The sequence below is a fragment of the Mauremys mutica genome, chromosome 2, assembly GCF_020497125.1.
Source record: "Mauremys mutica isolate MM-2020 ecotype Southern chromosome 2, ASM2049712v1, whole genome shotgun sequence".
In the NCBI taxonomy this organism is placed as follows: Eukaryota; Metazoa; Chordata; order Testudines; family Geoemydidae; genus Mauremys; species Mauremys mutica.
Genome location: NC_059073.1, coordinates 204,021,104 through 204,035,697, shown reverse-complemented (window position 1 = coordinate 204,035,697; position 14,594 = coordinate 204,021,104).

The following is a 14,594-nucleotide window of genomic DNA, read 5'->3' as shown; positions in this document are numbered from 1 at the left end:
CAGTGTAAGTACCAAGGCTACAACTTTGCCTTACATGCATAACCATGAGTATCTTGTCCCGGTACCCATCAAATACAATGTTTTGTAGAATCAAGACCAAAGGCAGCTATACTATCTCCTCACCTCCCTCAGGCAGAACAAGCTGCTCATCTAGGAGCATGTGGCCCATAGGATTCCATAACTCACGCTGCAGAAGGCCTGCACAAAGAGATGAGACTTGTTTGCTCAGATGGTGGTAAAACTGGGTTTAACCATATCTCCAGTAGAAGAAAATTGCAATTAAGGATCCTCCATTTAGAAAGTCTTTCTTCTTCCCCACAAAGTTCTATAGATGCCACTTTCTTAAATAACTTTTACATTAAAACTTTTAAAAGTTGACAAAGTTATGACAAAGGCAGAAAAATTAGTCAAAGGTAAGTTAAACGGAACAAAGGAGATCCAAACATTAACATTCATTTTCAAAAGTGACTGAGTGATTTTGTGTGGTTCAATTTTTGGTTGTCCAACTTGAGATGCTTTAAAGAGCTTGCTTTTTAGAAAGTGCTGCGCACTATCCCTTTAAAGACTTTCAAGTGGGGCACCCAAAATATCTGGTCACTTTTGAATATTTCAGTCCTCACATTCCTCCATATATGTACTGAGAATTCTAAAGATTACACAAAGAAGTTAAGAAACAATTGAAAGTAAAATAAAGGATGTTTACACAAGACTGTAGGATAAGTAGCGGGAAATATTTCCAAAACACATCGCAGTGTCACTTCCTTCTTTACATGAATACAAAACACTTGCATGCTCTACATCTATTGGCACATCATAATATTTTAGAAAATAATTTCATGCTGTACAGCGATGCAAAATTCATTCTTCATGTGTCTACATCTTTCATTTCTTTACTCGTAGATACAGCAGTTTCTTTCGATGAACAGAGGAAGTGAACATAGTTAATGAAGATGAAAGAAAGCTGTAACTTCTATCCAAAATTCAGTGTCTATTTTTATTAAACTTTTTTTGTTTATTTTTTTCCAGAGACACAGCACAATCCCACATAAGACAGGCCATACTTGATCAGCCCAGTGGTCCATCTAGCCAGTATCCTGTCTTCAGACGGTCACCAATGCCAGATTCTTCAGAGAGAATGAACAGAACAGGCAGTCATCGAGTGATCCATACCCTGTTGGCCAATCCCAACTGCTGGCAGTCAGAGGTTAGGGACACCCAGAGCAAGGGGTTGTATCCCTGATCATCTTGGCTAACAGCCATTGAAGACTATCCTCCATGAATTTATCTAACTCCTTTTTTTGAATCCTGTTCTAGTTTTGGTCGTCATGACATCCCCTGGCAACAAGTTCCCCAGGTTGACTGTGTGTTGTGTGAAGAAGTCATTTTAAATCTGTTGCCTAGAGATTTCATTGGATGACCCCTGGTCCTTGTGTTATGTGAAGAAGAAAATAACACTTCCTTATTCATTTTCTCCATAGCAGTCACGATTTTATAGACCGCTTCATATGCCCCCTTAGTCATCTCTTTTCCAAGCTGAAAAGTCCAGGTCTTTTTTAATTTCCCCCCTATGGAAGCTGTTCCATATCCTTAATCATTTTTGTTGCCCTTCTATATACCTTTTCCAATTCTAATATATCCTTTTTGAGATAGGGCAACCAGAACTGCATGCAGTATTCAAGGTGTGGGCATAACAGGGCTTTATATAGTGGCATTGTGATATTTACTGTCTTATTATTTGTCTCTTTCGTAATGGTTCCTAACATTCTGTTAGCTTATTTTGACTGTTCATTGAGTGGATGTTTTCAGAGAACTATCCATAAAGACTTCATAATCTCTTTCTTGAATGGTAACAGCTAATTTAGAGCCCATCATTTTGTATGTATAGTTGAGATTATGTTTTTAATGTGCATTACTTTGCATTTATCAACACTGAGTTTCATCTGCTGTTTTGTTGCCCAGTCATCCAGTTTTACGAGATCCCTTTGTAATTCTTCGCTGTCTGCTTTAGACTTAACGATCTTAAGTAATTTTATATCATCTGCAAATTTTGTCACCTCCCTGTTTATTCCTTTTTCCAAATCATTTATGAATATGTTGAACAGCACTGGTCCTAGTACAGATCCCTGGGGGACCCCACTATTTACCTCTCTTCATTGTCAAAATTGACCATTTATTCCTATCCTTTGTTTCCGGTCTTTTAACTAGTTACTGATCCACGAGAGGACTTTCCTTCTTATTCCATGACTGCTTAAGAGCCTTTGGTGAGGGACCTTGTCAAAGGCTTTCTAAAACTCCAAGTATACTATATCCACTGGATCACCCTTGTCCACATGTTTGTTGACCCCCTCAAAGAATTGCTAGATTGGTGAGACATGATTTCTCTTTACAACAGACATGTTGACTCTTCCTCAGCAAACAGTGTTCACCTGTCCTATCTCTATTAAATACAACACTTGCTCAAGGAATTCCAAGTAACTCAGCTCCCTTGGAACCAGGTTCATCTCATTATGCTTCCCTGCACCATGCAAAGAGGATTCACCCTAATTACTTCAGTATTGCAGACTTCCTCCCTTGGGATTTCCACTGAGGGAGATTCGATTTAATTTGCACCAAGGAGAAAAGAGAGAGGATGCTGTGTCCACCCACATGCTCTGGTCTCTGGCCAGCATTGTTCAGTTTTGGGGGCTACGCTGCTCCACTGCAGCCAGCCTGCTCCCCCAATCCTAGTGAAATTTCAATGAGGATTAATCAGTTACGGCCAAGTTAGGGCCTACACTGCACAGTGGTGCAGGAAGAAAAAGGAAGAAAAAGACTAACTCCAATATGCTCGTCCCAGAACTTTTGGGTCTGGACTGCTAGGGGTAAAAAGGTGCTATGCACCTGCTACTCCACCCTGAGCAGGCAGGAGAGTAGATGGTGCCATGGCTCCATCCGCAATGTGCCATCCAGCTCAGCTGAGCCAATGTGTACAAAGGTTAGTGATCTACTACAGGTAAAGGATGCAGCAGTTTAGTGCCCTCTGGAGCAAAGGGGGAACATGGACAGTATGTTTCTTTCCCTGATCTGCTATGGAACAGGACATGTACATGCCAGTCCTTACATGGTGCAAACTGGGAAATCATAGCCTCATCCTTAATGCTTATGAAAGCACGGTCAGGCATTTGAGTAGAAGGTATTTGAGACATGCTAAGTATGATGATTATTCTCTACTCTTGCCCAAAGAGTGCCATTTTTGGATTAGTATATTTAGAGCACTCTCCTCCACACTAAGCTCTAGCATTCAGCTATCACCTCGCTTGTGCATACAGGATGAAATTCACCCTTTCCAACACAGATCTTGAGCATACAAGCTTGGTACAAGGAACTAAGAGTGATTTGGGAGGAGGATGGAATTCATCCTGCCAGTTGGTGCGTACATTAACTAAGACATCCATTTGAAGTGTTTCCCTCTTGACCAGCCTCACTGGAGGTTATAGCCCATCTCTGAAGCATGGAATAGGAGTTCTTGTGCCCTTAACATCCATAAATACCTTTTGGACATTAGGGGCAGGGAATTGCCATCATGCCACCTCTTTGAAAACTTCTGTGGTGCTCCATGTCCGATGTGGAAGGTGTACGCTTATTGCTCCCAAGTCAATGAATTATTCACCTCCTCTTTGTGAGATATTAAAACACCTTCCATATACAGAATGTAAGGACTTATTTAGGATTCAGACAAATGAGACATTGGGTAAAATTTTACGCTGTCCCAAAATTGCTACAATACCATGACCCTAGACCTTTTGTCACTAAAATGGTTCATGGTAGTTGCCACAGCTTGTGAAATAAGTAAGTTATACACACTTTCCGTTCTGGTCATTATTCTGAACTTGGCTCATATTGGTTCAGTGTGGTCATTCAGACCAGTCATGCTTTCTCTGTATGGCACTGCCTGAGAGTCTTGAACCTCTTCTGTAGAGCTGATTGACTTTTCACATTGCTGTTTTCAGAGACCACATCAAGCTCCATCATCTGTCATAAGCTGTTTCTGCGATACCCCCCCCCGCAAGAAAACCCACTTATTGTGGTTGACCTAATGATTAACTTCTTGAGCATGTAAGAAGCTGAGGCTTTTCATCATTTTAAAGCTGCTTACTTCTATTTAGGGCACTTGTGACGTGCTGCAGAACCATACTGGCACAACATAAATCCTACCCTTTGGTGTTTTTAGCGAAGGGCACTGAGCCAGGCGGAATTACTGTTTGCTTTTGCTGAAACAAGATGAAGACACCACACACACTCGTGTAGAGAAGACTCAGATGCAGAGTGACCTTTTTGTCACATTAATGGACAAAAATTTGCAGTAGGAGACTTGATTCCCTCCCCCTCCCAGTAAACAATAAGTATTTGAAGTTTGTTTAGCTATTAGATATTTTTAGGCCATCTGGCATCATAGTTACCTAAGCACAATGAAGGGAAGTTAACAGAATTCTAGTGTATTTATATAAAGGGAAAATATTTTTTAAATTCCTTATTAGAAGGAATAGAGCCAAACCCTTACTTCACTGGGAGTTGCAGTTGCTCGTGATTGGACCCATGCAATTTTAAGAACTTCTTCTGGTGCTAATAATCAAATGTTAATTTCTGTTGATTTTGCTTGCTCTGTGAGATCTACATACACATGCTTCTTTTCCCACCCTGATTTCGTTCATTTTGTATCTTTATCCACTCCTTCTCCTTCCCTGCCATTTTCTTTTGATAGTGTTGCTGCTCAGAGGTCTGGGCAGAGCTGGCAGTTTCTATGTGAGCTTGAGGCAGCTGACTTCCCAATCTCACTGTTCAGGACTTCCCCAGATCAAATGCAGCCCCGAATTAATTGTGAGCCTTTGAGGAGTAGAATACAAGATGTGAAGATAGCAGCTGGCCCAGAAGAGAGTACTAGACCATCATAGTTCTTGTAGGATACCTGGGAAAGTAGGGGCAGAACACAGCTTGGATAAGGAAGGCCCTAAGAATTCAGGTTAGTTTGAGTTCAGGTTAGTTATTTTCTCTGAACCAGTTCATCCATCACGAGTTCAGATACAGATGGGCAAGCATGTATACTGTTACCTTTCACTATATTTCTCATAGCATTTGAAACTGACTGTCTGTAGCCATTAAAGATTGCATCCTATGGCAGATTTTGCAGGATTAGGGTCCTGGTCGAAATTCCAATTCATACCTTCATTATTTATCTTCCCCTATAGTTTAACCTACATGAGTTATTCTTCACTTTCCCTTTTACAAACACCCAATTTTGCTGGCGCAGGATGGCTGCTGGGGTCCACGCCAGAGCTGGTTGTATTTCAGGGGCATGGTGAAGTGATTCTTTAACCCTACAATCCGTAAAACATTCTATGAGCCTTCTGAATGAAAGGAATATGGTCCATTGGGTAGTTTAATAAACTGGGGGTAGACTAACTTGCAAATGGAGCTATTGGTACTTTCACTGGTTAGCTGTAATTGAAGTACACACAGTTCAGTGTGTTCACAATATCCACACGGACGTGATTTCAGAAGCTTAGATCTGCAGCCCTCTGGCCTCACTAATGGTATCCTGAACTGGTTCAGTTGCAATGTACTCTGCAAAGGTCCACTGATCAGGGCAGGGATCCGGCAGAGACAGCAGGACTGTCAGGAGTGGAGCAGCTTGGCTCCTATACTTCCCGATTTGGTTCTCCCATTTGGTTCTGCCCATTCCCAGCCATACACCCACATTTTGCATTGCACATCTTTACCTTCTGTAGAATATTCATTGTGTCAGGCAGCGGGGAGTCTAGATATTATCATCTTTTTGTTACCCCTCCCCCGCAGACAATTTCCAACTGGAATGTTTACATTTTCTCTGCCTTCATAGGCAAAGTAAGCAGCGCTCCCTCCATGGGCATTTTAGCTCCAATAGAGCAAACATTTCTCCCAGCATCTGAAATGGAACCACAAATGTGTCTCTTAGCTGAATAATGGAGAAAGCAAATTTCCATACTGGATACAAAGTCGCAAGGCAAATTCCATGCTCACAAACCTTGGAGGGACTACACATGAGTCAATTCCTGTGTGTTCAGATCATTCTTTCCAGCCTTCCAGAGGCATGAGCTCCTCTGCTAAAAGTAGGTCATATAGGAGTCCCTGTCAGCTTACCTGCTAGATCTACCTTAGAGTGAGCTCAGCTTGTCTTCTAGCTGCCTATGCCAAATTGGGTGGTGACTTGGAGCATGACTCTGTTGTCCCTGGCAGGGTAAACACTTCTGAGAAGACCCATCCAAGTGTAAACAAGAGCAGGCAGGGGACTTGTACAGAAATAGCACCTCAGGTCCTGGGATAATCCCTGCAGGGAGAAGAGAGGTCAAGTGCTAGAATGGACCACAGCAGCTTCAATACTAGCAGAACACATTGAATTTCTGAAATCTTTATTATAACCTCTCATTTTAAAATATTACCTTATTGTTTCGGTTGGGTTGGTTTGTTATGTATGACTATGACGTAGACAAGAAAGGCAAAGCTAATACCAATTGGCTGGGCTATACACAGTATCCTCTATTTTCACAATCCTGTGGATATGGAACTAGTCACAGAAGCCTGGTTGCAGGATTTAAACTTTAATTATTAATAATAATGATGATACTTGTTAGCCCTGCTGCTTACAGATGTAAACTTCCTGATGTGTCCTGATTAAGTGTCATCTTTTTTAATCTTTAATATAACCTGAAATGGTGGCTCAGTAGAGACATAAAAAGTCCCCATTCATATCAATTGGGTGTTTACTCTGAAACCTAATGATAACTTAATATCAACCCAGTTAACTATTCCACTGCTGATGCTTTCAGCAGAATCAGATAATGTTATCCTTTGCTGATCAGGCAGTGGTAAACTTTGGGAAATATGACAACTACTTGCCATCAAGAGTTGCTGAGACAGGGGAACTAGGAATTCAAGCACTCACTAATATTAAGTCACTTCTATCTCTGCCCTCAGTGGAGAAAAGACGCTAGTGCTAAAGATCCCAGTGCTAAAAACAAGTTCATTTTTTCCTAGGGAAGAAAAGCCTCTGCTGCTCCATACCTCATTCTCTCCCAACAACTTTTAGAAGGTAGTTATATATTATAAGTACATTGAACATTTGCGACAACATCAAATTTAAACACATTCCAAAACTTCTACAGAATATAATAGCAAATAACAAGGAAATATAATAACTAAGAACCGGAGATGCAGTGTGATCTGGTGGATAGGCACAGCACTCAGGAGACCTGGATTTGAGTCCCAATTCTGTAACTGACCTTGCACTTTGAATCCGGCGCTTGAAGGGGTTCACCTCTCTGTTTTCCTTCCCACTCTTTCTCTGTCTTGACAATTTGGATTGTGAATTCTTTGGGTCAGGGACTGTTTGGAACTCTTTGTACAGCGCCTAGCACATTGGGGGTCCAGATCTCAATTCCCACCTCCAGGCACTATTGTAATATAAATAATGATAACAGGAACACAGTACTTGTGGGGCCTAATTACACTAATGATTAACAAAAACCCATGCATTTACTGTCATGATCAAAACCAGCTTAGACTTCCCAACTACTGTTTGGGAGATATTGGAGTATGAGGTGAAATAACTCCTATACACTGGCTCAACACCTCCCAGGAACTAGTAAGCATCATACAGGCTTATGCTCCAATGTGCATAAATCAGTTACAGATGCTTTAACTAGGAGAATTATTTAATAAGTTCGTCCCCTCCCCCGGAGGTATACAGCAAGAACACTAAGTTATAATGTGTGCCAACTTTATAATGCTGTTAATTGTGTCTTTGTCTTGGGTGCAACAGATTGGTCACAACACATCCTGATTGCTTATAATGTGGGGAGTTATAACATCAGACATGGCCTTCACACTCTCAGTATGCAGGCGATGTGTGAGGCAAGGTATCAGATTTCCTAATGTAGCCATTTGCTATCCAGGATCACATCATAAATCATTTATTGCCCATCACTTGGGTCTCGCAGAACTGCTGGATAATTCTATCATACACAGATAGCTTTTAGGTATGGATATTTAATATCTATATGACAATAGTAGAATCCAGATCTGTGGTATTTTACTACTACTATCACTTTAATTTAGGCAACAGTACCGATCCACTGAAAAAAATTCTCATCCCAGAAACCATCAGAAATAAATTACAGCAAAGCTTAAAACCTCACCAGATCAGTGAGTGAAAGAACATTTGGGGCATTTTAAAAAATGAGGTTCAAGTACTAGAGTAAGTCTGGCATCATGACACTGCAACACTGTGCTTCTGAAATATGTTAGACATTTCTAACTATGTGGGATATGACTTAGTACCAGCAAAAATGTGTTATCTTTATTTTTATTAGTCACATAGCATTATAAAGCAGGGCAAAAGCCAGAGTCGCTTGCCTGGAGGAGTTTTCATTATTGTGTTCCAGAGTTTGATACATTTGAAAGAAATGGTAAATCAGTGACATTTAGTGGCACCTAGAAATATCCATTGAATGTGTTAAGGTGGCACCAACAGGGAGAGGGTTAATATTGTTTTAATCTAATGATGAATTCACAAGAATTCTGTTCTCCCTGTATTTTATTTATTTAGATTTAAATAATAAAAAGATGATTATGTAAGCCTCTAGGCACCCTAAAATGTCATTAGTAATTCAGTAAATCCCAGCACCATTCAAATAGTACTTTCAAACAGGAACTCAGCCAGTCAGCTAACTACAGAAACTCCTTTCCAGCCCTTGATCATTGTGGGAAGCATACCCTCATCACTCTCCTATGGAGCACTCCACTATTCTTCCAGCTCCAGAAGGTCAGACAAGGAAGGGTGATTCTACACAGCATGCATTGAATGGCTCTGATTAGTTCATAGAAATCAGATTAAAAATATGATGAAAGTGGGCTGTGCCAGGAGCCTTTCATTCATTCTGGCAAGCTCTTCCTTTAATGCCTCTCAGCACTGGTGGCTCTACATCATGCAGCAAGAGACAGATTGCTGAAGGCTTTTGCATAGCAAAGCCCTGGAATACTGACATGTGCAGGAGAGCTAGTGCATTGAGCAGATGGTGCAAAGTCACTCAAACAAACTTCCCCTTCAGGGCAAAGATGGTGGCTCCTCAAACAACCCACTGCTCTAAATATCGTCAGGGTCTTTGTTCTTGGGGGATCCATTTTAAAAGGTCCAGCACTGCTGTTTGTGTTAGCACCTGTCTCCTCAGAGGGTCCTTTCCCCAGTAAGACAGTGTCAAGGTTTCACACACACACAAAAATGGGAGAGAAAATTACACCCCCCGCCTTTTTTTTAGAAGGTTATTGATCACTGTACAAGCCTCTGTAAAACTAAACTGAATAAAATAATAAAAAATACAACACAGGCAACAATTCTCTGCAAACAAAAGCTGGACTAAAATGCCAGATGCTTGCCTGCCAGCCTTTAGCGCAATCTTGATCAGACAACCATCTCCAACAACTTCAGTGTTCTAGTGTCATTCTTCTTATTCATTTTTTAAACTCCAGCAAAGTCTTAGGCACTCAGCTGGATACAAAATGAAGAGATTTTATGCCCCAGAGAGCTAAAAGTCTAAGGGTATGTCTACCCTCCAGCTGGAGGTATAATTTCCATCTTGGAGAGACATACATACTCCAGGTCTGATTGAATTAACATGCTAAAAATAGCAATGAAGCCACAACTTCATGGACTGTGGGACAAGGTTAGCCATTTCAGGTACAGTAGGAAGCCCAGGGCAAGGAATAACTTGGAGGCCTGATCCAAAGCCCATTGAAGTCAATGGACACACTGCCAATGACTTCAGTGACCTTTGAATCCGGCCCTTGAAGGGGTTTGCTTTGTTTTTCACAAGGGGCTCCCCAATTCCTTAGGCCCCTTGGGAAATCCCAGCTGTAATGTTTGAATTGGTTCACTTCTCGCAGACACATGGAAGAAGCACATTTTAATGAAGGACTTAAATACAGGAAGGGAGTGGCTTGGTGAATCACAGTTGGGAGACTTTCCTTGCAATAGGGGTGGGCTATGGAAAAAGGCCTGGAGCAGGGCCAGTGCAACCCATTAGGTGACCTAGGCAGTTGCCTAGGGCACTAGCATTTGGGGGTGGCATTTCGGGTCATTCGGCGGCGACCGCGGTGGCTGGATCTTCGGCCGCCCTGGTCGTCATCAGCATTTAGGCGGAGGGACCTGGGGCAGGAGGGCACAGGGAGGGCCGCCTGCAGCAAGTAAGGGGGGGCGGCATGCAGGGGAACTCCCCCCACCCAGCTCACCCCGGCCCCGCCTTCTCCCTGAGCATTCCGCCCTGCTTCTCTCCCTCCCAGGCTTGCGGCGCCAAACAGCTGATTGGCGCTGCAAGCCTGGGAGGCGGGAGAAGTGGAGCAGAGGTGAGCTGGGGTGGGGAGCTGCCGCATGGCTCCCCGGGCCGGGGGGAGCTGCCGTGGGGGAGAGCGCCTCAGGGTGGAGCTGCCATGGGGGGGAGGCACCTCAGGATGGAAGGGGGTAGCTGCCGCGGAGGAGGGGGTGCCTCAGGGTGGAGGTGGGGGAGCTGCCACGGGGGGGGGCTCCTTAAGGCGGGGGGGCGGAGAGCTGCCACAGGGCTTGGGGGGGCGCAAGGTGGAAGTTTCGCCTAGGGTGCGAAACATCCTTGCACCCGCCCTGGCCTGAAGCCAGGGAATGAAGGAAATGAATGAGCCAGGGAGGTAGGCATGGTTGGCAGAGCACAGGGAGATGAAATCAGAGATGAGGGTTGGCTTAGAGTTGCACAGGACCATAAGATGAGGGCAAATAGCATGATTCTCCACTCTCTTGCACCTTGTGCAGTCATTTACATCTGTGTAAAGTGGGTGTAAAACAGTTCCATTTTGATCTGGTAGTGTTTCACACCCATTTTACACAAGGTATAAGGCAATGGAGAATCAAACTGAAGAAATATAAATTTGAGGCAGAGATTATATTATTACAGAGGTGACAAAGTGACTCTATAGCCAAAGTTTCATTAAGATTTGCATTTAAATCAGGACTCAAACTTCTTTGCTCTGTATGAAGATTATTATTTAGCTTCCTCAATTTTATTGCACTTATTTCTCAGTACAGAATCAATTTTATGAAAGAATATTTACTAGTAACGTGGCTAGTTTAGTTGATAAACATTTAAAAATTACTCCTTTTTTGAATGAGTCCAAATCTTTCTTCTGATCCTTTTAAGAAAGATATCCCTGAAATCTGAGAATTAAAAAATTGACTCAAGGATGATTCCAAAATCAAAGATATTCGCTGCTTTTCTTGATGTGCAGTTTTTTTGATATATGAACAATATAACCATTGCTACTGACATTGTAACATTTCTTACATAGTATATTTTCATCTAATTAATTTCTCCAAGAACATTTTGCAGGGACAATAGTAGCATGTAATTCACCCTGCACCAGTTATTTTTGATGGAGTTGTGCAACGTACTTTTGTAAAGTAAGTCACCTATAACTAGGCTGTTAGAGAAAGCATTCTGAGGGCTGAGGTTTTGGTCTGAATGCACTTCACTGATGTAGTCACCAGAGCTGTGCAGAGGATAGAAATCCCATTTTACGAAGGATTTTGAAATTTGGTTTCAAAATTTTCTACAAACAAAATTCTGAAAATAATTCACTTCAGACTAATCAAAATGTTTCATTTTGGTTTTGACTTTTTAAAAGTTTTATATTATAATACGAAATTTAAAAAATTGAAACAAAAATTGTTTCAAACTGAAAAAGTGATAACAGTTAGTTCTGAAAAATGTTAATATGGGACATTTCAACGTTGTTGGAACTTTCTGAAACAAAATTGTGGTGAAATTGATATGATTTAACAATGCATTTCAGTGTTAACAAGACGGCATTTTCTAAGTTTCTGAAGTTTTTCTGACCCGCTGTAGTAGTTCTCACCAGTGCAAACCCCCCAGTGTGGATGTGCTGCACCGCGTACAGCAGGGCTTGCAGAAATGTGGCTTAGCTTGGTTTCAAACTGGGGTAAATTACATTGATGCAGCACAAGGGATTGACAAGAGGGGATGGAAAGGAAGGACAATTATACCAGATACCCGAGCCCAGGGCCTCCCTAAATATCTATAACTGGAGTGCAAAGGAGGAGAATTGGGAGGGGTGGGCCCCATTTGGGGCCCTACTACCAGGCCCCAAATTTATTTCATTGGGACTACCCAGCACAGCTACAATGGAGGTGAGGCTGGGAGCTTGGACATGTGCAGTTATAATGGTATAGCTACACTGGGTCACAAAGCTCAAATACACACAAGCCCTTAGTTACATATGGCTAGTTACATAATTCAGCTCTTCACTGGCTGAGCGATGAGCAAGAACCTGCACTCTCACTTTTCTCCCAGATCATAGACAGTCTGCAAGAATGGAGGAGGCTGTCCTGCCCTTTTCTTAAAGACTGTAGAGAAGCGCTTTCTAAGGTGTACAGGACAGGCCTTCCTCTCTCTGCCCTATGGCAGACCTTGCCCACTGTTCTTGATCACTGTCTTCCCTGTCCTCCCTTTGCCTCCACCCCACTGCAGCCCTCTCTTATTTTCCACTAATACACTATCCAGCGTAGTCACATCAATCTGTGCACATACAGTTTTTGCAAGGATAAGAATTACATGTATAAAAAGTTATTCATATAAAAATATATGCATAGAACTTAGGTGCTGACACTGGATTGGACAGTGGATGGGGTGCAGAAGGTGCCTTCCTGGGCTAGGGATTGATTGAGGGTCTCAGGAGCAGAGCTGTATGGGCAACAGGACTGGGGAAATTAAGGAGCCAATGAAACAATCAGAGCTGCTCTGTTTAAATGTTTTGCTCTCAGCAGAGAACGCTTTAACTGACACTCCTGTTTTCTTAATCATTGCTTAAAGCTTTACAAATTGCCAAGCTGCTGCTGCTGCTTCTCATGAAAAGGGGACAAATCTGGAGCTTGAGGGAAGAAGCTGGAGCACTGGTGAAAACTTTCACTGCTGGGAATGCAACCTTTTAAATGGAGATATAAATACATGACTAGCTTTGCAGCCTCTGTCTACAGCCCAGGGTGCTAAGCCCCCAAATTTAATAATTTACATACATGTATTTAAAACAACCTAGGAAATTCCTACACACAATCTTTGTTAATTCAGAGTTAACGTTGTTCCAGTGCATTTTCTCATGGAACTATAAACACTGAAAAGAAAATAATACTTCACAGCATCTCTCACACTTAACATAATGCAGGTCCCCAAGTCCATTGTCATCATGATACCCAGTCTCACCGGCTCACTAATACATGTGCTTTCAATTCAATGCCACCCTTGGTGCACACATTAAAGACATGAGAAATCACTCTACAATTCACAGCTTGTAACTATATCATCTGTAACCTTCTAACTGAGCATCAAGAGCACATTTGGAGAGGCGAGTGGGAGGAGGAAACTGACTACATGACATTTAGAGACAAACTGATATGACACTGACATCTCTTGGAAAAGCGCCGTTTCTTATGTGAAAAAGTTTAGATTGAGTGCCACATGGATGGCAAAGATTTAAAATTAGACTTACAAGTCTTCATCAAGGGAGAATTTAATTGCAGTGTTCAATCAGTCCACAAAATCCTACAATGACAATTTAAGCAGACAAAGTAATTCAAAACAAATCTTGAGATGTCATAGAAGATAAAGTCCTTCTTTGGCTGAATCACTTGGTGTTGATGTACTCCACACAGCTTATTTTCTCCTGTTCCATTATTTAGTGTTCTCATTGTAATACTCTCGAATCCCAATTTCCATGACATCTTCCTGTTTATTTTTTTAACAATAGAAATGTGTCCAGAAGAATAACGACTCCAGTGATGTGCCATGTCTCACCTGAAATGTACTGCAAGCAGGCAGTAGATCTGACTTGAGAGAGACAGACACATAAAGCTCCTCACATTTAAAACATCTGGTTTACCCTTTATTAGCATGTTTTAAAAGTGCACAACTATTGACTTCCAAAGAATATGAGACATGAAGAGAAACGATGTCTACAGTAAAAGCTGAGATGCTCTCCAGCACCTATAAAAACAAACTATCCTTAGTAGAAAACTTTACACGCTGAGTGTACTTGTTTGAGAGGTATTTCCCTCATATTAGCTCAGGCTATGATCCCCAAACTAAGCCGCATTAGACCCATTCTGTTCTTGACTAGGAGAATCTTCGTGGAGTCTGCACCTACTAAAGGAAAAAATATCATATAAATATATTTTAATTAGCTACAAGTTTGAAAGAGTCTCCAGCTCATTTAACCTTGACCTCAGCAGGCCCCTGAAAGACTTGACCTGCCACCTCCTTGGAAACATGCAGATTTCTGCTGACATTCATTCTGTACAGAGCCCTACATCAGCCAAGCAATGCTTTCAGCAATGTTTCATTGCTCTGTCTCAATTCAAATATCAAAGGTAATGGTCCATTTCAAACTTAACATTATATTTATGCCCATGTTAAGTTCCCTGTCAGAGCAGAGTAAAGGGGCCATAGAGTAAATGAAAATCAACCCTACTATGGTTAATCTCTTAAAGT